The sequence below is a fragment of the Medicago sativa genome, chromosome 2, assembly GCF_051527215.1.
Source record: "Medicago sativa cultivar Bolivia chromosome 2, Bolivia_mono, whole genome shotgun sequence".
NCBI lineage: Eukaryota > Viridiplantae > Streptophyta > Magnoliopsida > Fabales > Fabaceae > Medicago > Medicago sativa.
Window position 1 is genome coordinate 38031143 of NC_140750.1, and position 24763 is coordinate 38055905.

The 24763-nt window shown below is 33.8% G+C and overlaps 2 long non-coding RNA genes across 2 annotated transcripts; both read right to left on the bottom strand.

Annotated features, from left to right (window-relative positions):
• Positions 1–8118: 8118 nt before the first annotated feature.
• Positions 8119–9312, bottom strand: LOC146946716 (uncharacterized). The gene is made up of 3 exons (XR_015026800.1): positions 8884–9312; positions 8625–8710; positions 8119–8366 (listed from the first exon to the last, which is right to left on the bottom strand). It is a non-coding gene; the product is annotated as an uncharacterized LOC146946716 (long non-coding RNA).
• Positions 9313–22338: 13026 nt separating this feature from the next.
• Positions 22339–24473, bottom strand: LOC146946717 (uncharacterized). The gene is made up of 2 exons (XR_015028267.1): positions 24244–24473; positions 22339–22618 (listed from the first exon to the last, which is right to left on the bottom strand). It is a non-coding gene; the product is annotated as an uncharacterized LOC146946717 (long non-coding RNA).
• Positions 24474–24763: the final 290 nt, after the last annotated feature.

The window sequence follows — 24763 nt, forward strand, 5'->3', positions numbered from 1 at the left end:
ATCATGAAAATGCAAATGCATGTGGTACCATTTTAGGGCATAAGCCCTCATCATCGTGGTTGAGCATAAATATACTCCTAGGGCATAAGCCCTCATCGTCATGGTTGAGCAAAAGCTCCATCGTCGTGGTTGAGCAAAAAGCTCCATCGTCGTGGTTGAGCAAAAGCTCCATCGTCGTGGTTGAGCAAAAGCTCCAGGGCATGAGCCCTCATCTTTAAATGAGTATGCATGGACTCAACATCTTACGTCTTAGAAACTTTATGAACATCTATGACATCCTAACATCTTGATATCTTGACAACATAACATCTTAACAACTTGATGACTTCATAACGACTCGACGACTTAACAACTCCTATCATCTTAACGTCTTAACATCTTAACATCTTGACAACATATGGATCACATAAATAATTCATGTCATATCATAATATAACAATATCAAATGATAATAAACAACATCTTAAAACATCATATTCATCAATCATAAACAACTTCATATAACATCGTATTTAAACATCGACAATAATTCACTATGTATCTTTGTAAAAACATAATAAATTATCCACAACATATTTTCATGTCAAACCAAAGCTACTGAAAGATATCACAAATATCAACAACTTTCATGTTTAGAACAAAGATCAATTCAAAACAGAAACATATAAATAAAACGCAAAAACATGAAACAGAGAATGCTGTCACCGTACAATTTCGCTAAGACCTCCCTGTAGTATTTTAATCATAACTCAAAGACCAAACATTATTTTCACGTAAAACCAAAGCCACTAGAAAGCTAACAAAATTATCTAAAACTTTCATGTTTACGCCTAAGACCAATTTTGTACCGATCAATACCAGTTTTTATTTTAAATTCGGAAAAGTTGTGCTGAAAGTCCATAAAAATTCACTGTGACCTACATGCAGTAATTTGACCATAACTCAAGCTCTATAAATCCTATTGACGTGAGACCAACGGCATTAGAAAGCTAACATCCATACCTACAACTTTCGTGTTTACAGCTAAACCCAGTTCGGAACTTAAACTTGTCAAACTGAGACAATAAAAACGTGTTTTGCACATTGACAGCAAAATCGCAGTTCAGCTGCGATTTCGCTTTGGGGAAATCTTTTCCACTTCTTATTCGATCCAATACTCTCCAAACTTGACCCTAATCATTACCCTATGATTGCCTTGTCATTAGAACACTAATTATTCATCAACTTACTGTATGCAAATTCAAAGGGTTCTCAAATCTATTAACAACCTATTACAATTATTAAACCCTAATTCTTAAACTCACCAACATCTCATCCAATTCCATAGTTCTAACCTCAAAACTACATCCAATAATCGTCATATGGGTTATCTAAGGACTGCATACAATTTCTACATCAATTCAACAAGTTTTCATCATCTAATCATCAAATCTCTCTCAAAACCCTAATTCTCAAATTCTCACAAACTCTCCCCAACTTGTTAGATGTAATCTAATGATTTAACAACTTAATATTAATGCAAGATAGTCTCACCCTCACCTTAGATTAATTCCTGAATCAGCGGCAGCGTTCTTCTTTTCTAAGGTCTTCTCCTCTTCTCTTGACTTTTCTCTCCTCTTCTCTTCTTTATTGTTCTCCTCTTTTCCAAAAAGCGGTTTCCGGTAAACTCTTTCTAACCCAAGCTTCTCTATTTATAATACTAAACGCTCTTCCTAAATCTATTTTGGCCCAACAACTTATTCTTCTTTCTATTTTAACCCCCTTCTTATTTTCTTACACCTCAAAACTACTCTATTCCTCATAATCTTATTTATTTCTAAATTAAATATATCTCTCCCCCACTTAATAATAATAATAATAATACACCAATAACAAATATATTTCTAACAAATAACAAATATATTTCTATACCAAATAACAAATATATCTCTAACAAATAACAAATATATTTCTACACCAAATAACAAATATATCTCTAACAAATAACAAATATATTATGCTAGTAAATACCAACATATAACATAACAAAATACCACTCATCAAAATAAATCAACTAAATCATAAAAAGACATTTAATCTCAAAACTACCTCCAAATCTACTTACTCTAATAATTCTCATATTCTAATAAATAATAGAATAATGCCACATAATAAAATACTAACACCTCATGTAAATAAATAAATCACATAAATAGACTCTAACTTAATAAAAATAATTAAATAAAAAGGAGGGCGTTACAACTCTCCCCAACTTAAAAGAATTTCGTCCTCGAAATTCAAGCACAATAGAAAATAAATTTAGTCATTACTTCTTCAAACAAAACACAAAAACCACATCAAGTTAGCCAGTTAAATATGATCACATAAAAACATAACTACTAACTAGAAAACATGACGACACGACTCAAAGACTCATCTACTTGGCCGGACGGACCGACCTGCTCTGATACCAATTGTAACACCCCGTTTTCCCAACGTAAAAATTTCATAAACAAATCAGAGTTTTTCAACTTTAAACGGAATGCTACACTTCTTAAAAATTCATAAACTGAATAAATAACAATTTATTCTTCAAAATCATTTAACATAAGTAATTCAAAACTTCGCAGCGGAAATTAGTTCAACAATAAAAATAATCTTTGGCACAAGGGCCTCCATATAAAATTTCATAAAACTTAATTCAACATCAATTCTTGAAAGATTCATAAAGTAATACGTAAGGAACAGAATGTAAAGACATAATCCCATCCCGTTACGTATCAGAGCACCTAAGACACACTTGTGAGGAGTCCACTCACGACCGCAACTAATCCTGGTTACCTGCAAGTTACCCATACGAAGAGCAACATTTCCAAGCAGAGGGGTGAGATTTCTCAAACAATAATATTAAGCATATAAATCATATAAAGTACATTCAACAACTTAAACATCTTATAATTCATTAATCATATCTAATAACTTAAACTTCCTTAACTAGTGTCATTATCCTTCCTACATTAGTCATATACTTCATCAAGTAATCTCACGAAGAGCAACATTTCCAAGCAGAGGGGTGAGATTTCTCAAACAATAATATAAAGCATATAAATCATATAAAGTACATTCAACAACTTAAACATCTTATAATTCATTAATCATATCTAACAACTTAAACTTTCTTAACTAGTGTCACTATTCTTCCTATATTTGTCATATACTTCATCTTATATTATCAATAATATCACATACATCATCACATATCATCATTAGTAAACATGTAGCATCATATCATAAATCACATAGCATCATACCATAAATCACATAGCATCTTATCATAAATCACATAGCATCTTATCATAAACAACTTCATAATCAATCATCATAAGCAACTTCGTAATCAATCATCATACACATCATAATCATTCATCATCTTAAGCATCATAATCATTCATAAAGCACTTCATTAATAGCTCATCAACTTGACATCTTAACATCTTAACATCTCGATAACTTGACATCTTAACAACTTGACCTGACAATGCATCTAGACTCGACTATGCAACTCTTAACGTCTTAAACCATCTTTGATCATCATGAAAATGCAAATGCATGTGGTACCATTTTAGGGCATAAGCCCTCATCATCGTGGTTGAGCATAAATATACTCCTAGGGCATAAGCCCTCATCGTCGTGGTTGAGCAAAAGCTCCATCGTCGTGGTTGAGCAAAAAGCTCCATCGTCGTGGTTGAGCAAAAGCTCCATCGTCGTGGTTGAGCAAAAGCTCCAGGGCATGAGCCCTCATCTTTAAATGAGTATGCATGGACTCAACATCTTACGTCTTAGAAACTTTATGAACATCTATGACATCCTAACATCTTGATATCTTGACAACATAACATCTTAACAACTTGATGACTTCATAACGACTCGACGACTTAACAACTCTTATCATCTTAACGTCTTAACATCTTAACATCTTGACAACATATGGATCACATAAATAATTCATGTCATATCATAATATAACAATATCAAATGATAATAAACAACATCTTAAAACATCATATTCATCAATCATAAACAACTTCATATAACATCGTATTTAAACATCGACAATAATTCACTATGTATCTTTGTAAAAACATAATAAATTATCCACAACATATTTTCATGTCAAACCAAAGCTACTGAAAGATATCACAAATATCAACAACTTTCATGTTTAGAACAAAGATCAATTCAAAACAGAAACATATGAATAAAACGCAAAAACATGAAACAGAGAATGCTGTCACCGTACAATTTCGCTAAGACCTCCCTGTAGTATTTTAATCATAACTCAAAGACCAAACATTATTTTCACGTAAAACCAAAGCCACTAGAAAGCTAACAAAATTATCTAAAACTTTCATGTTTACGCCTAAGACCAATTCTGTACCGATCAATACCAGTTTTTATTTTAAATTCGGAAAAGTTGTGCTGAAAGTCCATAAAAATTCACTGTGACCTACATGCAGTAATTTGACCATAACTCAAGCTCTATAAATCCTATTGACGTGAGACCAACGGCATTAGAAAGCTAACATCCATACCTACAACTTTCGTGTTTACAGCTAAACCCAGTTCGGAACTTAAACTTGTCAAACTGAGACAATAAAAACGTGTTTTGCACATTGACAGCAAAATCGCAGTTCAGCTGCGATTTCGCTTTGGGGAAATCTTTTCCACTTCTTATTCGATCCAATACTCTCCAAACTTGACCCTAATCATTACCCTATGATTGCCTTGTCATTAGAACACTAATTATTCATCAACTTACTGTATGCAAATTCAAAGGGTTCTCAAATCTATTAACAACCTATTACAATTATTAAACCCTAATTCTTAAACTCACCAACATCTCATCCAATTCCATAGTTCTAACCTCAAAACTACATCCAATAATCGTCATATGGGTTATCTAAGGACTGCATACAATTTCTACATCAATTCAACAAGTTTTCATCATCTAATCATCAAATCTCTCTCAAAACCCTAATTCTCAAATTCTCACAAACTCTCCCCAACTTGTTAGATGTAATCTAATGATTTAACAACTTAATATTAATGCAAGATAGTCTCACCCTCACCTTAGATTAATTCCTGAATCAGCGGCAGCGTTCTTCTTTTCTAAGGTCTTCTCCTCTTCTCTTGACTTTTCTCTCCTCTTCTCTTCTTTATTGTTCTCCTCTTTTCCAAAAAGCGGTTTCCGGTAAACTCTTTCTAACCCAAGCTTCTCTATTTATAATACTAAACGCTCTTCCTAAATCTATTTTGGCCCAACAACTTATTCTTCTTTCTATTTTAACCCCCTTCTTATTTTCTTACACCTCAAAACTACTCTATTCCTCATAATCTTATTTATTTCTAAATTAAATATATCTCTCCCCCACTTAATAATAATAATAATACACCAATAACAAATATATTTCTAACAAATAACAAATATATTTCTATACCAAATAACAAATATATCTCTAACAAATAACAAATATATTTCTACACCAAATAACAAATATATCTCTAACAAATAACAAATATATTATGCTAGTAAATACCAACATATAACATAACAAAATACCACTCATCAAAATAAATCAACTAAATCATAAAAAGACATTTAATCTCAAAACTACCTCCAAATCTACTTACTCTAATAATTCTCATATTCTAATAAATAATAGAATAATGCCACATAATAAAATACTAACACCTCATGTAAATAAATAAATCACATAAATAGACTCTAACTTAATAAAAATAATTAAATAAAAAGGAGGGCGTTACACTTACGATGACAAGGACATTCAGGTTCATAGTCTCAGTGCTCGAGAGGTCCAGACGTGTTCCAATCTGTCTCATGGGCGACTTTAATTCAACGTGTAATGAATTTTAAAGGAAAGGGGTCGAAAGTCACTCAAGGTCAGCTGAAATTGATGCTTTCAATAAAAAATTTCAGACAGTGATTTTGTGGATCTACCTTTGACCGGAAGAAGATTTACCTGGTGGTATAGTAATGTGACATCAATGAGTAGGATATGAAGTTTCTTTTATCAGAGGAATGACTCCAACTGTGGTTAGATTACGCTCAATAGTGTTTGGTTGGATCATTATCAGTCCATAGTTTGTTCATGTTTTGTAATAAGATCACAAATTGGGGTTTGAAACCCTTCAGGTTGAGTAAGTGTTGGAGGGGTACTACCCTTTTGTCTGTGAAAAATGGAGTAGGATGTCGAATTGTAGCATTCGGTGGCAGAGATCACATGTTAAATGGATGCAGGAAGGGGACATGAATACTAGATACTTCCATAGATGATGCATAACAACTAGCAAGTTAAAGAAAGTCAAATGAAACTCTTTCTCTGAAGAGCCTTGCATCACAAGTTACATTCTGACGATAATCTATCTAAAAGAGGGTGCAATCTTCCTTGAGTGCAGCTTTGCTCGGTTCATTTGGAACTGGTTAGCCTCAATTTTGAACATACAGTGCAACTTGATGTCCTTCTTTGTTACCATTGACATTTGTAAAAGGGACTGGTTCCCTGAGTGTAAGTTAGTTATTCTAGCTGCTATAACAAATTGTTTCAATGTTATTTGGTACTGTAGAAACGAAAAGAGGTTCTCCAATAGAAACAACAACCTAAGGACTGATGTCAACTTGATTATTGCAAGCACTTCTATTTCTGGTAACAATAATAAGTTGTTTGCAAATTCATCAATTTTTATCTTTGTGTAATATTGAAAGCTTTCAATGTTAAAATCTAGCCTCATAGTGCTCCAACCATTAAAGAAGTTATATGACACCTTTCTGTGTTAAATTAGACCAATTGCAATACTGATGGTGCCTCATTGTAGAGTCCTGGTTTTTGGGATCTTTTGATTTCCTCAATGTCTTTCTTTGTTACCCATATTTATTAAGAAGGAAATAACTATGCTGATAAGCTTGCTAATTGAAGTCGAAATTTGAACTCTTAACACTGCAAATCTTCAACCATTGTTTCTACTATCTTTAATTAGATAACATAATGACATGTAAAATTTATGTAGTATTTTCAAAGTATCTTGATAAAGGGACATATAGAATGTACTTGAAATTGAGATGATAAATTATGCGTTTGTTTCATTTTATTTTTATTTTTATTTTGCAGCTTTACTTCAGCAACCTAAGATTTTTTTTTTTTTTTTTTTTTTTTTATGGATCTTACTTTGTGTACATATATTATCCTTAATTGTACATTTTTATTATTTCTAGAGGGGTTATTTAGTATACACATTGTTTCAAATGGATAAGTAGTTTGATACTTGTGTTTTTTTTTATCAACCTATTAAATTATACTCATTTTGGTTACCACGATACCATCTCAGCCGTATTCTTGATCTCTCCCCTTTAAGTAATGATCTCCAAGAGTTGTAGACTCCACTATTTTTAAATATTTGGATGATTAACACAAATTAATGCTAGGAGTATGAACACATATGCTTCTTTAGTGTTTTTGAAGATATAAATACATTAGCAGATGGCAAGATATCATTCAGAATCAAACATTTCAACATCAGGGCCATTAGTTACTCATGACCATAAAACATCCTTAGTGTGCTAACAACATGGAATCAAACTTTCAAACATTAATAGCAATTCCTTATTAAATCATTTTAAGAGTAATAACTTAATTTTACTGAGAATGTTATAAGTTCAACTTCAATCTGTAAATGTGCAGGACTAATTGCATATGTAAGAAATCGAAGAGGAAGTCTGGATACAACATGGCAACATCACTTTATATGAGATTACTTCCTAATCATTTGATTATGTTTTTAATTTCTATATAAAATGCACTTTTGAGGTTGAATTCAGCTACAACATCTCCCAAAGTTGTTGATTCCAAAATCCTGTTTTTCTGCTCTCTTTTGCCATGTGTTGTTGCTGTTACATCCTTATTTTTTCTTCTTTTGTTTTTTGGAATTCAGAGTTTAAATAATTATGGAAGTAAATTAGACTGATTCATGCTCTTTGGTAGACTTATTCAACCAAAGTTTATTTTACTTTGTTCAGGGTTAGTAACAGTGATCTATATTACAAATTTTATCATAATGCATAAATTTGACCAAGCATTATTTTTTAAAGAGCATAATATAGGATTGAAAAATCTCTTTTACAAATAATAATTCAAGATTAATAAATTACAAATACAGCATCAAAATAGTCTTCTGAATGGAAGCTATGCAGCAACATTTACTTTTGCCTTCTACGCAATAACCACCACCAGGAAAGCCCATAGTTACTATACAATAATGGTTACAGAATTCTGAACCACCAGCGCATCTTTCATAAGGATAGCAACGGTCTCCTGATAAAATCAATTAAACAATAAAATTAGTGATAATAATAACTGAGACAATAGACGTGGAGAAGGAATAATAAACAAAATCATAGATATGATTTGGATTAAGCTAACAATGATTCTAATTATTAGGCACAAGAGATATGAATTCTTGATGATTTAGCAACTTGTATATATACGTAGACATTTTTAATTAAACAGCTACAAATATGCATGCATATCAAACACCAGTACACCACTCTATTTTTTGTTGTTGTTAATTACCTGCAACCATGATGGAAGCAAAGCACAAAATGAGAAAGATGAAAAGGAGAGGATGGATGTGAGTTGCCATTGATCTACTTGTTCTCCTTCAAAGAAACACAAACACAATGAAACTAATTAGAGCAACACGGTAACTAATTTCAATCACCTAAGCAGTAGCAACAAATTAGAGAAGAAAAAAAAAATGAAACTCTAGAGAAGTGGAATGGAAAATCCATAAGAAAACTGCACATTTATTTATGTTAACTAAAGAACTTACTTTTTTGATATTGCCAAAAAGTGGAAACGAAACTAATTTGTGACTAGATGAAAACCAAAATGTGTTTCATTAAGTGAAAGGAGCTTACAATTATTTGTTTTGTGACTAGATGAAAGCCAAAGAGTGGAACTTCCTATATATGCTGTGGTCCATAAACGTCCTTCATTAAGGTGCTAGTAACAAAAAGAAGTAAACTTGTGACTTTCAATCTCTACCATTCACTTACAATCATCTATTAATGTCACCCTATAAAAGAAGAAACAACATAGGGATACATTTTCTTCCCATCAGTGTGCAAATAAAGAAATATGGAAAACATTTGATAGTTAGGCATGAGGAATCCTATGAGTCACTCACTCATGAGAACAACTTTGATCTATAGCCATACAATATGCCTGATCATGAAACTTTAATAAAGATTTTTTGAATTTCTAATATTGCTACCTAAATTAAGTTCATTCACTTTTCATTTTCAAAATTTTGAGTATAGCATTTTGAGATTATGAGATGGTCCCTAATATGTGTTGTGATGTGTTCATGCTATAATCTCATATAAATTGAAATTATGGTTCAAATAGTGTGATGTGCATATTGCAAGGACTAGTTGATGGAAATGCACAGAAGAAACCAATACATTCCATAAAGGTTTGGTCCAACTATGTGTTGCACTATCATGTGCAATTGTAAGTTTTGATTATGGATATTTTTTTATTTTGATGTGGAACCGGAGCATATGTATAGGTGGTTGTATTATGCGTAAGTGACATGATTTTTTTTCTTTTTCTTTTGACAGAGGTGCTGATATGGATGAATAATAGTAACATAACTTACTTTAATAATTTTTGTTGTTTAATATAATTTTGCTTATTACAAATATCGAAATCCAAAGTCTAATAACAATTCAGTTCATTGTGCATTTCAACAAACACACCTTTGACTCAAATACTTTTCTAATAAAAGGATTAACTCTTTTCGAATCATAAGAATAATTTAGAAAAGGATGAAATAGTTGCTTAAAGTTTTGGCACAAGTGAATAGATGGTTAGAAATTTTGAATAAGCTATGTTACTATTGCTCAACTAACAAAGAGTATGCTAACAAAGTTTTGCAACCAAAATTTCCCTTTCAAAGCGAAAGTTTGGGAGAGAGAGAAAGGTAAATAATTTGGTTCAGTAAAGTAAAATCAAAATACTTAATAACCGTCATTAAGTTGAGGTGGGGAAATTGTAAGAAAGAGAAAAGATCACTCACTTTTGTTTAAGAGTACAAAGTAAGCATGTAGGGTGGGTGGGGTTTAGTATGGGTGATATATTATGCTCCTAATCTCTATTGCAATGAGTTTTTTCAGCCGCTTGTGGATGTTGGAAGTACTTTACTTTATGGTAATAATAATTTCAAAAAATTCAGGCAAACGTCAAGTGAAGTGAAGTGACATTAACAAAGAATGGCTGAGAGAAATTTTGCTTTGAATAATAGTACTTTGCTGTCAATATATATCACATGTTACTATATTAGAGATAAAGAATCAACATATCACATGTGTTATTTGCTTTCTTTTTATTTTTATTTTTCTATTTTTGTGTGAAAATTATTGCTTTATGCCTAGTCTAAACAAAAGTGAATGAGGAGGGAATGTATGTTTAATTGTTTACTTTGTACTTTTGGTAGTGGTAGTAGTGGCATAGTGGACGAGTCACATTGATGGAGAGTACAAAATTTATCTATCACATTGTGTTAGCCGACTAATAGATAGATAATTTATTTTAAAAGATTATAGATTTATAATTTTTTTTTTCCTTTCAAAAAGAAAAAGATTTACAATTTTTAAGAAAATATTCTAATTAAATTTATTCAAAAATAGTTGTTCTCATTTTTTTTAAATAATTTTAATATTAGAAATCAAGTTTTTAAAAAAAATCATCAAAATATTTTCCTTAAAAATTTAATTTATTCATAGCAATACCTTTGAATGCAATTCATTGATAACCATGAATTATCTAATGATTCGACTTCATACTTTGGGCAAGCATCCTTCTCAAATATAGGTCTACAAGTTGCTAAAAATTGGTTGCTCAATACATATAGTTTTTCTCGTAATTTTTTTTTGTTATAGTTTTTTTCTCGTAATTCAGAACACTTCTCAATTTCTGTGCCAATTCGATTCACATTAAAATATAAAATGTATATGCCTAAGAAATTCTAAGTTTATAAAATATTGTAATATTCATATCATAATTTTAAAAAAAATATTCAATTAGGTATTTAATTTAATATTGTATTACTTTTTTTTTTCTCAAACTAAATGACATTCAATATTTGAGTCGGAAAATTATGTTGAAATATTTTCTAATGGGTCGATTCATATTTCACATTTTCAATTTTTATCCTTCATTTTGTGGTCAATTTGGATGATGTGGCCATATTACTTATGAGCTGACACTGCACATTTGACCATAACATTGTCATTAAACTTTTCTTGTGTTTCAATATATATGTTTAAATATAAAAATAATATAAAATTAAATTTTTATTGTACTAACCTTTTCATTAAAAATTGAAAATACTTATTTCATAAAGAAATAGAAATAAATAAATTGGGAAATTAAGTTGATGAAATTGGAGAAGAATACGAAGAACACAAAATTACAAATTTGTAAGAATGTAAATTCAAAATTTGGAATGGAGTGCCAAAATTGGGAATGAGACTTGTTTTAACTAGTGAATAAAAAAAAAATGAACACAGTTTGGTTGGGTATGTAACTTTCATTGAATTATTCATGTCATGTTACATTTTTATATTAATTTATATTAAAATAAATTTAAATAGAATAAAGTTTTTCTCTCTAAACCAATTCCTATGTACTCTCTCTAAAACAAATCACGATCACCCTTTCCCTCAAATCCAACCACCCTTTTCAAGATGTAGATCCAAACGCGCGGTGATGCGACGAGGCGCGGCCTCCGCATCACCTCACCTCCAACTTCACGGTGTCTCTTGCGCCGGTGGCGTTAGGAAGCTGTATTAACTCAACTCGCAGTGGTTTTATGGTGGTGACTCTTTGTTTTCTTCTGGCAGTGGTTTTCTGGTGGTGACTTTTTGAGATTCGTGGTGGTTTTCAGGGTTTCTGTGGGTGTCGGTGTTGATTCTCATTGTGGTGCTAGTGGTGGTGTGAGGATGGCTGATTTGAATATGGATCTGGATTCGATTTCATTTTTGGATCTGGATCTTTACGTGCTTTAGTTCCATCATGTCTCTTTTTTGTTTGTCGGGGAGCTTAACTTTGTTTTTGCCACTTTAAAACTATAGACATGGCATAGCTGTTGTTATTATGCATTTCATATCGGTATGTTGTGCTACTGCAACAATTGTGCAAAATGTGATTTTAGAACTTTGTTGATTCTTGAGTTGATTGTTGTTGATGATGATTATGATGATTATGATTTATGTTGATGAAGTATTACATGCAAAATGATGATGTTATTGATGGTGAATGCATGTATGAAAAATGAAGACGAAAATGATGACGTTTTGTTGTTGAACGTATGCATTGTTGAGTCATATGCTCATGTATACATAAGTAAGATGTTTATATCCAATGAAGACGACTAGGATAATTATATCCAACGAAGATGACTAGAATACCTTGTATTCAAATGATGATGACTATATTTCTATCTTGAGGTGACGACCTTGATGACGACCAGCACCACATGCATATAGAGTCGTGTCTAGGCGCATTACATTCATTCATTAATGTTTAAATGTGTTATGTTTGATATGTGTTGATGAACCTTGTTGAGTTATGTGCACTAGTGAAACTTGGTGATATGTATACTTGGTGAAATTTGGTGAATATGTGAAGGTGTGAAAGTATACTTGTTATGATATTATGCTTGTATGCTTGATGTTGAATAATGATGATGAATCCATGCGAATAATGTGATTAGATAACTTTGATCATTTGGAATTAATTATGTTGTTTATTTCCATTTAATTATGCTTTACTTGATTTGAATGATGTCTAACCCCCAATGGTCGTTTGGTTGACCGCCTACCTTATTCGTATGAATGGGTAGATGGTGTGCAACATTAGTTTGCTTTTCTTGGTGAGTAATTTTCTTGAGGACTAGCATGGACGCTACCTCGGAGTCTTAGTGTGTCGGACAATGATTAGGGGTGTCTGTTTGATATTGTTTATATTTTGATTGTATGAGATATTTATCACTCACTATGTTGAGATTGCAGTTTTATTTTGGTGATGTTTTATGGCCTATTTGACATGGCTACCTTGGAAGTTTATTTAGTTGTTGTTGAGATGTTATAAATTGTTCCGCTTTGAAAAATTAATTCTGCATGTTTTGAACTTATAGAAGAAGTAACATCTAAATTCTTTATATGATTGTATCATTTGCTTGTTTTATCACTTTAAAGGGTTTAGGGTGTTACAATGTGGTATTAGAGCCATGTCGGTCTTGTCCGAACTAGCACTGGGTGATTTTTCCTATTGTGTGCGAATGGTATTGAGTTACCTTCAATACTTGTTCTGTTCTTTTACCTGTTGGTTTGGTTTTATGTAGAAGTGAGATGACCGGTGGAGGTGGTAGAAACGATTTTGTGACTGCTGAGGCGTTGACCGCGATGGCACAAGTGTTAGCGGAAGCTCAGGAGAATGCTAGACATGGTCATCATGATCATGGTGAGGTTGAGGAGCGGAGGCTGGATCGCTTCATTTGAAACAATTCACCGACATTCAAAAGGAGATTTGATCCAGATGGAACACATATTTGGGTGCAAGGTGTGGAAAGGATCTTTCGTGCTATGGTTACAAGCGACGATCAGAAAGTGAGGTTGGCTACGCATATGCTAGTGAAAGAGTTCGAATTTTAATGGAATGGTGCTAAGAGAAGACTTCAAGCTAGTGGAGAAGTGATATCTTGGGAGAGATTCGAGAATGAGTTTTTGAGGAAGTACTTTCCAGAGGATTTGAGAAACAAAAAGGAGGTAGAATTCTTGCAGCTGAAGAAAGACGGGTCGTTGGTTGCGGAGTATGCCACCAAGTTTGAGGAGCTATCGAGGTTTTGTCCTTTCATCAATGTCGGAGATGCTATCGTGTCCAAGTGTGTGAAGTTTGAGAGTGGGTTGCGACCTGAGATTTATCAGTATGTGAGTATGCTTGAGATTCGTGACTTTGACACTTTAGTGAATAAGTGTCGTATCTTTGATGATACGGGGAAGGCTAAGCTTAATCATTAGAAGGCTTTGAATGACAAGAAAGGGAAAGGTCAGGGATTTAGGAAACCATACAATAAGAACAAGGGTAAGAAAAAGGATGTTGGTGGAGGCTCTAAGCCGAATGTAAGTGATGTAAGGTGGTTCAAGTGTGGAACTTCGGGTCATTACTCTAGTGATTGTAAGAAGGGTGAGGTTTGCTTTAAGTGTGGCAAGGCGGGAAACAAGTTGTATGAGTGCAAAGGAAAGGACATTGTTTGTTTCAATATTGGTGAAGCGGGTCATGTTAGCACGAAGTGCACAAAGCCGAAGAAGGCGGGTGGTAAAATGTTTGCTCTGAATGCAGAGGAAGTGGAACAGCCAGATAACTTGATTCGAGGTATGTCTTTTATCAAAAGTACTCCATTGATTGCATTTATTGATACTGGTGCTCTCATTCTTTTATCTCGCTTGATTATGCTGAACGTTTGAATTTCGTTATGACTTTGATGTTGAGAGGGATGGTCATTGATACCCCAGCCAATGGCTCGGTGACTACATCCTTGGTTTGTGTTAAGTATTCTGTTAATTTTGGTAACATTGATTTTGAGTTGGATCTTGTTTGCTTGCCTTTGGTGCATATGGATATGATTTTTGATATGGATTGGATGTAGGCTTTTGGAGTTAACATTAATTGTTTAACCAAAAACGTAATATTTTCTAAGAGGGTGGATGAAGTAGGTTGAAGGTTCTTGTCTGCGGAGCAAGTGAAGAAATCTTTGGATAATGAATCTTGTGTATTTATGATGTTTGCTTCGTTGAAGGAAGGTGTTGAGATAGGAGTTGGCGATATGCTGGTAGTGTGAGAGTTTCCAAAATGTTTTCCGAGACGACATTACCGACTTACCGACGAAGCGAGAAGTGGAGTTTGCCATTGATTTGGTGCCAAGAACGAGTCTTATTTCAATTGCGCCGTATCAAATGTACGCGTTGGAATTGGGCGAGCTGAAGAAGCAGTTGGAAGAGTTGCTAGAGAAGCAGTTTATCAGGTCGAGTGTTTCACCATGGGGAGCTCCAGTGTTATTGGTTAAGAACAAGGACAATAATATGGGGTTGTGGGTGGATTATCGGCAGTTGAACAAGGTTGTTTTATCTTGGTTTTTCAGGTATCAAACATTGATTAAGTTTGAACCTTTTTAACCTTTGATATCTCATTTTTTCTTGGGAAGGGAAAAATAAGAAAAACCCTTGAGAATCGAGGTCCGGGAGTTGTTTTCGCTACGGGAAGGTGTTAGGCACCCATAACGACTATAGTATCCTATAGGAACCGTCTTTACTTTCTACGCGCGCGCTTTATTTTTAAATGCTATTTGAAAGTGTTATTTACACTTAAGAGTTTACTAAGTTAAGATTTGGAGGGAGAAGAAGGTGTTTGAATTTTTGTTTTATTGGACTTGGAGAAGTTTTTGACTTCTTGCCTACATACCCTTTTAAGGGATCAAACTCTATGTAGTTCTCTTCCAAAAAATGTTTTTGTTTTTTGTTGGTCGATTTTAATTTTGAAAATGAGATTTTGAAGGATAAGAGAGAGAGGCCTCAAGGGCATAGGATTTTGGAAAATGTGAGGTGTGATTAGTTATTTTGCAAAATGAAGTCTAAGTATGATTAAAAATTCATTAAGGTTTTTGTTTAAGAAAATAAAGGGAAAATTCAATGGGATTATGATCCCAAGGTTTCTTTGGAAAATTATTTGAGTGAAGTTGTTCATGTTTTTTTGGAAAAGAGAATTTTTCGAAGTATCGTGATTCCTAAGCATACATCTAAAGCATACATTCCCTAAGCATACATCTAAAGTATCCATGTGATGTGTGTGCATGTGTCGGTGCTTGTGTCGGTGTACATCATTAGAGTCCATTGTCCTTTACATTGGCCTAGTTTACATTCTACGGTCTTGCAAGAAATTAAAATTGCATGAAGTAAAATACACCACCCTAGGTTTTACATTCTAAGTCTTGGCATGAGAATTAAAGTGCAAGAAATTAAACTAAAGTTGAAGGATGAAATATGCTTATGGAATATATGAAACATGAGATGAAAATGTTAGTAGCATAAGATATAGAGCAAGTAAAAGCTATCATAACAAAAGTAAGAAAATTGACATAAAAACAAGCAAAAATAATGTGAAATAGACCTAAAAATTCATCACCAATGCAAGGTTTGAATATGACCTATAATCCCCATATTTCAAAGAGTTCCCAAAGAGTTTCAATTCAGTTTTCACAAAGAGGATTAAAGGAATACACTCTACCAAGCATCTAAGACCAAAGTTAGGCAAATTCCACATTATTTATTCACAAACAAAACTTGGAAAGCAAGCAACCAAACATCACATGCACATATTCAGTAAAAACACATTCAAATAGTAGTAAAAAACTTCGTAAAACCATATATCATGAACCACAAACATTTATCAAGAATTGGAATTAAATCATGCAATTTTCATGGATTTTTAACATGGAATTCAAATAATAAAGCAAGAAAAATGTCATAATATTTTTTTATCAGGTTTTAACATGTAACTCTATCACAAAAATATCAAGAAAATTGTCAAGAACACGTAGAAAATTTTTAGGAATTTTATTATGAATTTTTAGGCAAAGCAGGGGGTCAAAAGAGCAAATAGCAGTGTGAGAATAACACAAACATAGCTAGAAAACGAAATCCAGTCAACCAGAGGCCCAAGCCCAAGATCCTGTATGGATCTGGACTATCCAAACGCATCAGGAGCGTTGGATTGATCCAGGTCCTCCTAACCCTAGATCTAACGGTGATGAGGCAACCTAGAGGCTTATATATGCCTCTCTCCAACGTTTCCTTCATTTCCTTTCTCCTTTCTCTCTCTAACTTCTCTCCTAGTGAGAGAAGCTCTGCAATCTCTCTTCTTCTCCGATCACCTTCACCGCCGGTTTCTGGAATGAAACGGCTGGAGAAGATGAAGATTCATCGGAATCTTCATCGTCACCGCCGTGAATTCCAGATTCCGGCGAGACCTTGACAACTCCGATATACATGGATCTAAACCCTAACTTGCTCTATTTTTCATGTTGATTACGAATCTGAACTTAGTTTTACAGAATAAACGGTGAATCTTCGTAGATCTACATTTTAGGGTTCAGTTTTCAAATCTTTTTCAATCTTTTTAAATCTTTGAAAGAACAAGTCTCAGAACTTGTTAATCTGCTTCGATTCACCGTTTATTTGTGTTAATAGACCTTCGTTGAGCTTTTGCAATGAAAACGAAGAAGTTTTTGTGAAGTTACCTGAGTTAATCGGAGATTCGAACAAAGATTTCGCTAGAGAACTTCGTAACTGCTTCTGATTCTTCTGGTAAGTTTGAACCGAAAATAAACCGGTGTTCTTCTCTTCTTCATCTTCGCTGGTTCAAAACTTGCGTCAATTCTTTCTTCTTCTCACTTCTCTCACTGTGATCGTACAAATTCGTTGAATTTGTGCTTGGATTGCAGTTATTCCGGTTCGATGATGAAGATTCACCTTCGAATCTCTGAGAACTGCAATGAATTTGCTTCAATTCGATTCAATTTTTGGTTCTGGAAATCTAGGGTTTGATGAATGTTCTTGGTGATTTTCTGAAACGGTTAGGGTTTTGATCTAACTGAATGGAGAGAGAAAGCTTCTTTCTGTTTCTGTGATTTGATGAGTTGGCGTGTAATGAATGGTGTTGTTGGCACTGTGCATTGATGATGTGTCGTATTTATAGCTGACATCTGTGATATCTGAACCAATAGCTTGCTGACACCTGTACTGGACTTGTTTGGCTCGGCCTTGGACTAATTTTGGACTTGGGACCTTTTTGCAATTTTTGAAAGTATAAGGACCAAAATGCAATAATGGAAAAGGGACTTAAAAACGAAATTAAAACATTTGAGGACTAAAATGTAAAACTGTCAAAGGACTAAAAAATACAACTTGAACAACTCAGAGGACTTGAAATGAAAAATGGGACTAAAATGCAAATAACAAGACTTTGAGGACTAAAATGCAATTAAAAATAAAATTGGGTAAAAAATGTAAATTGGAAACAACGTAAAGGGAAACCAATAAAAAACACAAAAAGGACTAAAATGAACCAACTACATAAATGAGGTACTTCAAAGTAACCTCTCTCTGCCAAAATTTTGTGTGAAATGACCAAAATGCCCCTAGGGACTAAAATGACTCAAAATGACTCAAATGCAATTTTAAAATGGTTTTTAACAGGGAATTAAAGCAAGAGTTTATGCAAGCAAATTAAAAAGACTCAGAGACAATTTTTTAGGGATTAAAAGGAGTTTTAACACAGGAAATGACTAAAATGCCCTCAGGGACTAAATTGGCCCAAAATGACTCAGATGCAATCTTTGAAATGGATTTTAACATGGAATAGAAACAAGGACTTATACAAACAAATTGAAAAAACTCAGAGACAAATTTCAAGGACTAGAATAAGTTTGAATGCAGGAAATGACTAAAATACCCTTTTTATGAATTTTGCAAATAACATTGAAATAAAATGCAGAGAAAGATGCAATTGATCAGAGACAATTTCAAATAACTTGGAATGCAAGAAAGACCCTTTGGATGGTTTAAAATGCAAGAAAACATAGACAAAGTTACAATTGAAATTTTTTCAAAACAAAGGCAATAAAACATGCAGCTAAAACATAGTAAAATATCAAGGTAAACAATATCTAATTGGCAATCTCTCAAGAGTAATAGACACATATCAGAGATGGAAAAATATTTTGAGCAAGTATTTTTAGGTCCAAAATTAGGGTATAACAGCTGCCCCTATTTAAGTTTCTTTGTCCGGAGGGTCAAGAGACGAAGTCTTTGATTTGACGGGACGAAGATACTTAAATATTAACATTTGCACTGTTTTTAGACATAAAAATACGCTCTCACATTTTCAAAAACATGAATGCCATGCAGCATTTCGATTATGAATGCAAGACAAACAACTGGAGTCTACAAAGCATGTCATATCACTGGGGATCTTGGTAGACATTGACAGGGTAGACAAACCAGGGGACAAAAGGTAGGTACAAGCTGTTCTTTGGATCGAACTAGCCACTTGACCATGTAATACAAACAGAAGGTGAGTACAAGCTGTTCTTTGGATCGAACTCGCTGCTTGACTGGGAATAGAAATACAGGACAGGTACAAGCTGTTCTTTGGATCGAACTTGTCACTTGACCGAAAACATAGACATATAGGTAGATACAAGCTGTTCTTTGGATCGAACTTGCTACTCGATTGAAAACACAAACAGATAGGCAGGTACAAACTGTTCTTTGGATCGAACTTGCTGTTTGGCCTGGAGACATAGACAAAAGGCTGATACAAGCTGTTCTTTGGATCGAACTTGCTGCTTGATCACTATCACAACATATAGGCAGGTGCAAACTGTTCTTTGGATCGAACTTGTCGTTTGACCGATAACAAAACATAAGCCGGGTACAAACTGTTCTTTGGATCGAACTTGTCGTTTGACCGGAAACACAGGCATATAAGCAGGTACAAGCTGTTCTTTGGATCGAACTAGCCACTTGACCAATAACAAGACATATAGCAAGATACATTGGAGGTTTGATTTAACAAGATACAAATTGAGGGTTGACTGACATTGACTTAATTTGAAGATAGACATGACCATTATTGTTGGCCCAAAAGCAAATTGAGAGTGGATTAGTATTGATTTAAATTGAATTGAAAGTTGACATTGAAAGGGACATTGAAAGTTGAAAATAGTCAGAGACATAGACATAGACATGGTATTGAATTGAGAGTTTAACAGAGACATAGACTTAGGTATTGAATTGAGGGTTGAAATTAAAATGAATTGGAAATTGAGATTGAGTTGAATTAAAATTGAGATTGGAAATGCAACATGTATGTATGGTATAACAAGATCATTAAATGTATGAGCACATAAAATGCATGATTATGCATGTATGAATGCTTGGAAATGCATGATTGGTTTAGAGTTTGGCGGGAAAGTTTCACAGAGACAGACACAATATTGGAATATTGGGCACTTAGTGGCTCGTGCTATAACATGTACACAGGAATCCTCTTTGGAGAGACCGTCGTTGAGAGAAGTATCGAAACCATGGCTGAGGGCAATATCTCACATTACATATACAACGCTTGCAGAAGAGGGAACCTTGGAAGATTCTTTGATACAAGTCGCCATTGCTAGGCGTGTCAGCGCTGGGCAAACATTGGATGTTCACATTTGTGGTCAATGCTTTTCATATCATTTTTCATTCTTTCATTTTTACTCCTTCCTTTTTCAACCCCATTTTTGCCTGAACCGCCCTTTCGGGTTGTCAATCAGCGGGGTGCTCATTTTTGCCTAAGCCGCCCTTCCGGGTTTTCGACTTAGCGAGCTTTTCATTTTCATTTTCATTTTTTCACTTTCATTCTGTTTTTTCATTCTTGCCATTGACCACAGATCATCCTGGGGAACAAACTGCTTGTAACATGTATTGAAATAGACATTGACACTCATTTATTCATGCATGTTTCACTGGAATGTATCCTATTACTCATGTTTGCTTTCAAAATAGACGGAAAAGATTTTTCAATTTTCAAAGATGTTTGTTTCAGGCATTGGCATTATCAAATAGAAAAAAAATATTTTGTACATAGCATTGAAAATAGAAAGAAAGTAGAGTTTCAAACAACAGCACAGGCTCAAATTGATGTAGAAGAGTGAGAGTCAGCCAAAGGCATAACTCCACGGATTTACAAAGCTTGGAAAATGGTAATTTTATTGGTTGGTGGTACATTGAACACGATGACCGCTACATTTCATAGAAATTTTGAATTCACAAGTACAGAAGCCTCTGATGAAGATGATCATTGACAGTTGCAGATGCCCCAAGGGGTGATGGTGATTTGCCAGATATAGTTACTTGTCTTTTATTATCAATCTCATTTTTGCATGAACCGCCCTTTCGGGTTTTCGGCTCATCGAGACGCTCATTTTTGCCTGAGTTGCGTACAACCTCAGCGAGCTTTTTCATATTCATTTTTTTGTCTCTAACTTTTGCCTGGATCGCCCTTTCGGGTTTTCGATCCACCGGGAAGCGCATTTTTGCCTAGGCCGCCCTTTCGGGTTTTCGACCTACCACGCTGTTGTAACGCCCTCCTTTTATTTATATATTTTTATTAAGTTAGAATCTATTTATGTGATTTATTTTATATATGTGAGGTGTTAGTATTTTATCATGTGACATTATTCTATTATTTATTTGAATATGAGAATTATTAATCTAAGTAGAATTGGAGGTTAGAATAGAAAGAAGAATAAGTTATTGGGCCTAAATAGATTTAGGAAGAGTGATTATTATTATAAATAAGGAAGCTTAGGTTAGAAAGAGTTTTTACGTTAGACCGCTTTTTGGAGAAAGAGGAGAAAGAGGAAAAAGAGGAGAGAGAGAACCCTAGTAACGAAGAACGCTGCTTTTGATTTCAGAAAAAACAATCTAAGGTAAGGGTGAGACTATCTTTCACTAATATTAAGTCTGTAGATCATTAGATTGCATCTAACATGTTTTAGGATGAGTTTGTGAGATTATGAGAAATTAGGGTTTGAGTGAGAATTGATGATTAGATGATGGAAAACTGCTGAATTGATGTAAGGGGGGGAGTCTCTATCCACCATAAGGGATGTATGATCATATGGATAGTGAAGGGTTTAGTTTTCCATTGTTTTACATGACCTTTTAAATTCATGCTCTAATTTGTTGCTATAATTATATTTCTTTATTGTTGTTTCTGAGTTGCTGTGATTACATGTTGAATCCGTAAATGTTTTGTGTGTTCCGATCACATGGTATTCTAATTTGAATTTGATTAAAAAGGATTTTTGACTTCTTATTTTAATAATTATAATTACGTGAATAGTTTTGATATTTATATATATACCTGCGATGTGTGATGGATTCATTACGTGGTTATCTAGCTAAGATGTATGATCAGTGTTAATGGTTGAGTGTTTGTTTAATACCTTTGTGCTATTATATTAGTGATAAAATTAGCTCTCCTTATGAAGTGTGTATATTTCTATTGTTGTAACACCCCGTTCTCCCAACAACGTAATATTAATTATTATAATTAGAGTAAACTATACAACGGAGTGTCACACTGCTAATCAAAATTTCATAAATAGAAATATCTATTTATTTAAATCCAACATTTAGAATATCTTAATAAACTGCAGCGGAATAATTCTTTAAAAATATAATTTCAACCAAAATTCAACATCAATGAAAATCTTGGCACAAAGGCCCCAACATAATTCAACTTTATTTTCAACAACGATAAACTCTAATAGCAAGTCTTTTCCCAAAATATGTGATACATAAAAGAAATGAGAAGACATTCGCAACGATTTCCCCATCCTAGTATGTATCAGAGCCCTAGACACTGAGCCGACCAAACCTACAAGTCATCAGTACCTGCACATTACCCACGGTCTAGGCAACATATACGCAGAAGGGGTGAGAAACTTATCCAATAATAATAATATATAATTCATCAAATTAATGAAAACAACAAGCATATCACAATAGACATCATTAATAATGTATATAAATAAACACATAAGCAACGACATAATTATTTTCAGCAACAAGGTACAACAACAACAACAACAACAACAACGTTATCACAACGACACCGACAACTCGACAATGCTACGACAACAACAACAACTCGACAATGCTACAACGACAACAACTCGACAATGCTACAACGACAACAACAACTAATGCATCATGCAGGTGGTACCAATCTACGCGCGTTGAATGCTAAGCATTCCAGGGCATAAGCCCCCAACAAATTGGATGGTTAAAGCATCCCAGGGCATAAGCCCCCAACAGGTGAATGATAAACATTCCAGGGCATCAGCCCCCAACGGGTGAATGATAAACATTCCAGGGCATGAGCCCCCAACAGATGTGAGTATGCAAATGGACTCAACTTGTGTATATCAACATACAACTCCAACAACGACTACAACAACAACATATGTGCCTACAACAATTATGACACACTCCCCAACTTCGACATTAGATGATACAACAACGTCAACAACGGAGAACAACAACATATGTGCCTACAACAATTATGACACACTCCCCAACTTAGACATTAGATGATACAACAACGTCAACAACGGAGGACAACAACATAGCATATATATAAGATCAATTACATTCACCTCAAGGTTCAAAACATCCTTCAAAAGCAATTAAGTTTTGATCAATATCACATAATCCAAATACTCATAAAACATCTCAACTAAGTCCCTAACACTTAAGTTTGAAGTTGGGAAACCAACCATAAGTTTTGGACTAACTTGGGAATAGTTATGCTAAGTTTTTCTTAAATTTTTCTGAAGACCCACCTGGACTATTTTTATCATAACTCAAAATCTACAAATCTTTTCCACTCCAACCCAAGGCCATTATAAAGCTAACTTAATTGTCTACAACTTTCATGTTTACATCAAAAGCCAATTCAAAACAGAAATGGGTGAAAAAGCACAAAAAACGCAGAAACCGAAGTTCTGTCAGCACGAAGAAACAGAACGTTGGCACGGCCCGTGCCATGCACGGCACGGCAGTGCTCGATTGACAGCACAGCTTTTTCTTCGTTTTTTCCGTTTTCACCATTTTGCGCATAAAATTCAAACCGTTAAGCGGATTTCAGTGCCGTTTTCGCCTACACGCTCCTGACGTTTCCCTCTATCATAATCTACAGAAACATTCAATTTTCCACCACTCAAAAAAATCGATTTTCCAAACCTCACATAATCACTTGTCTGTAGAACATTCAGACACCGACGTTTCAATCGAAATTCCCAATTTTCAATCCTTGATTACCCAAAATACGTTTCAACAGAAGTTTTCAGGTTCAATTAGGCAATATAGCAATCAAATAACATAGAAACATGCATCAACAACACAATTCATCATATTATAGCAATTAACCTAAAACTTTCTAACCCTAATACCAAAACACCACAATCATCAAAAATCAGAATTATACATATTATTAGTGAAAGGAATCCCACCCTTACCTTATCTCAGCAAATTCTACAGCAAAAACGGTTGGATTCTCTCTTCCTAGCTCTTCTCCTAGCTTTCTCTTGGTTCTTCTCCTCTTTCTCTCCAAAAACCAGTTTTTCTAATGTTTGTACGTGAAAATGTTTCTATCTCTTTTTCTTTCTTTTACTCCCAAAAATATAACTCTTTTCTTTTCTCACTTAACTCCCTTAATTTCTATTTAATTTCTACTTAATTCCCATTAACCAAAAATAAATACTAATTCTACTTATTTCTATTTCTCCTATTATTTCCACAAATAATAAAACCACATTCATTTAAATAATACACAATTCCATGAATCATATAATAAAATAGCATCACACCATATATCACATAAGAATCATATAATATATATATTTCACATAAAATCACATATATATAACAAATAAAGTCATATAAAATATTCACTCATCTACTAAAAATAATAGAATAAAAATGGGGCGTTACAACTCTCCCCAACTTAGAGAATTTCGTCCTCGAAATATTACCTCA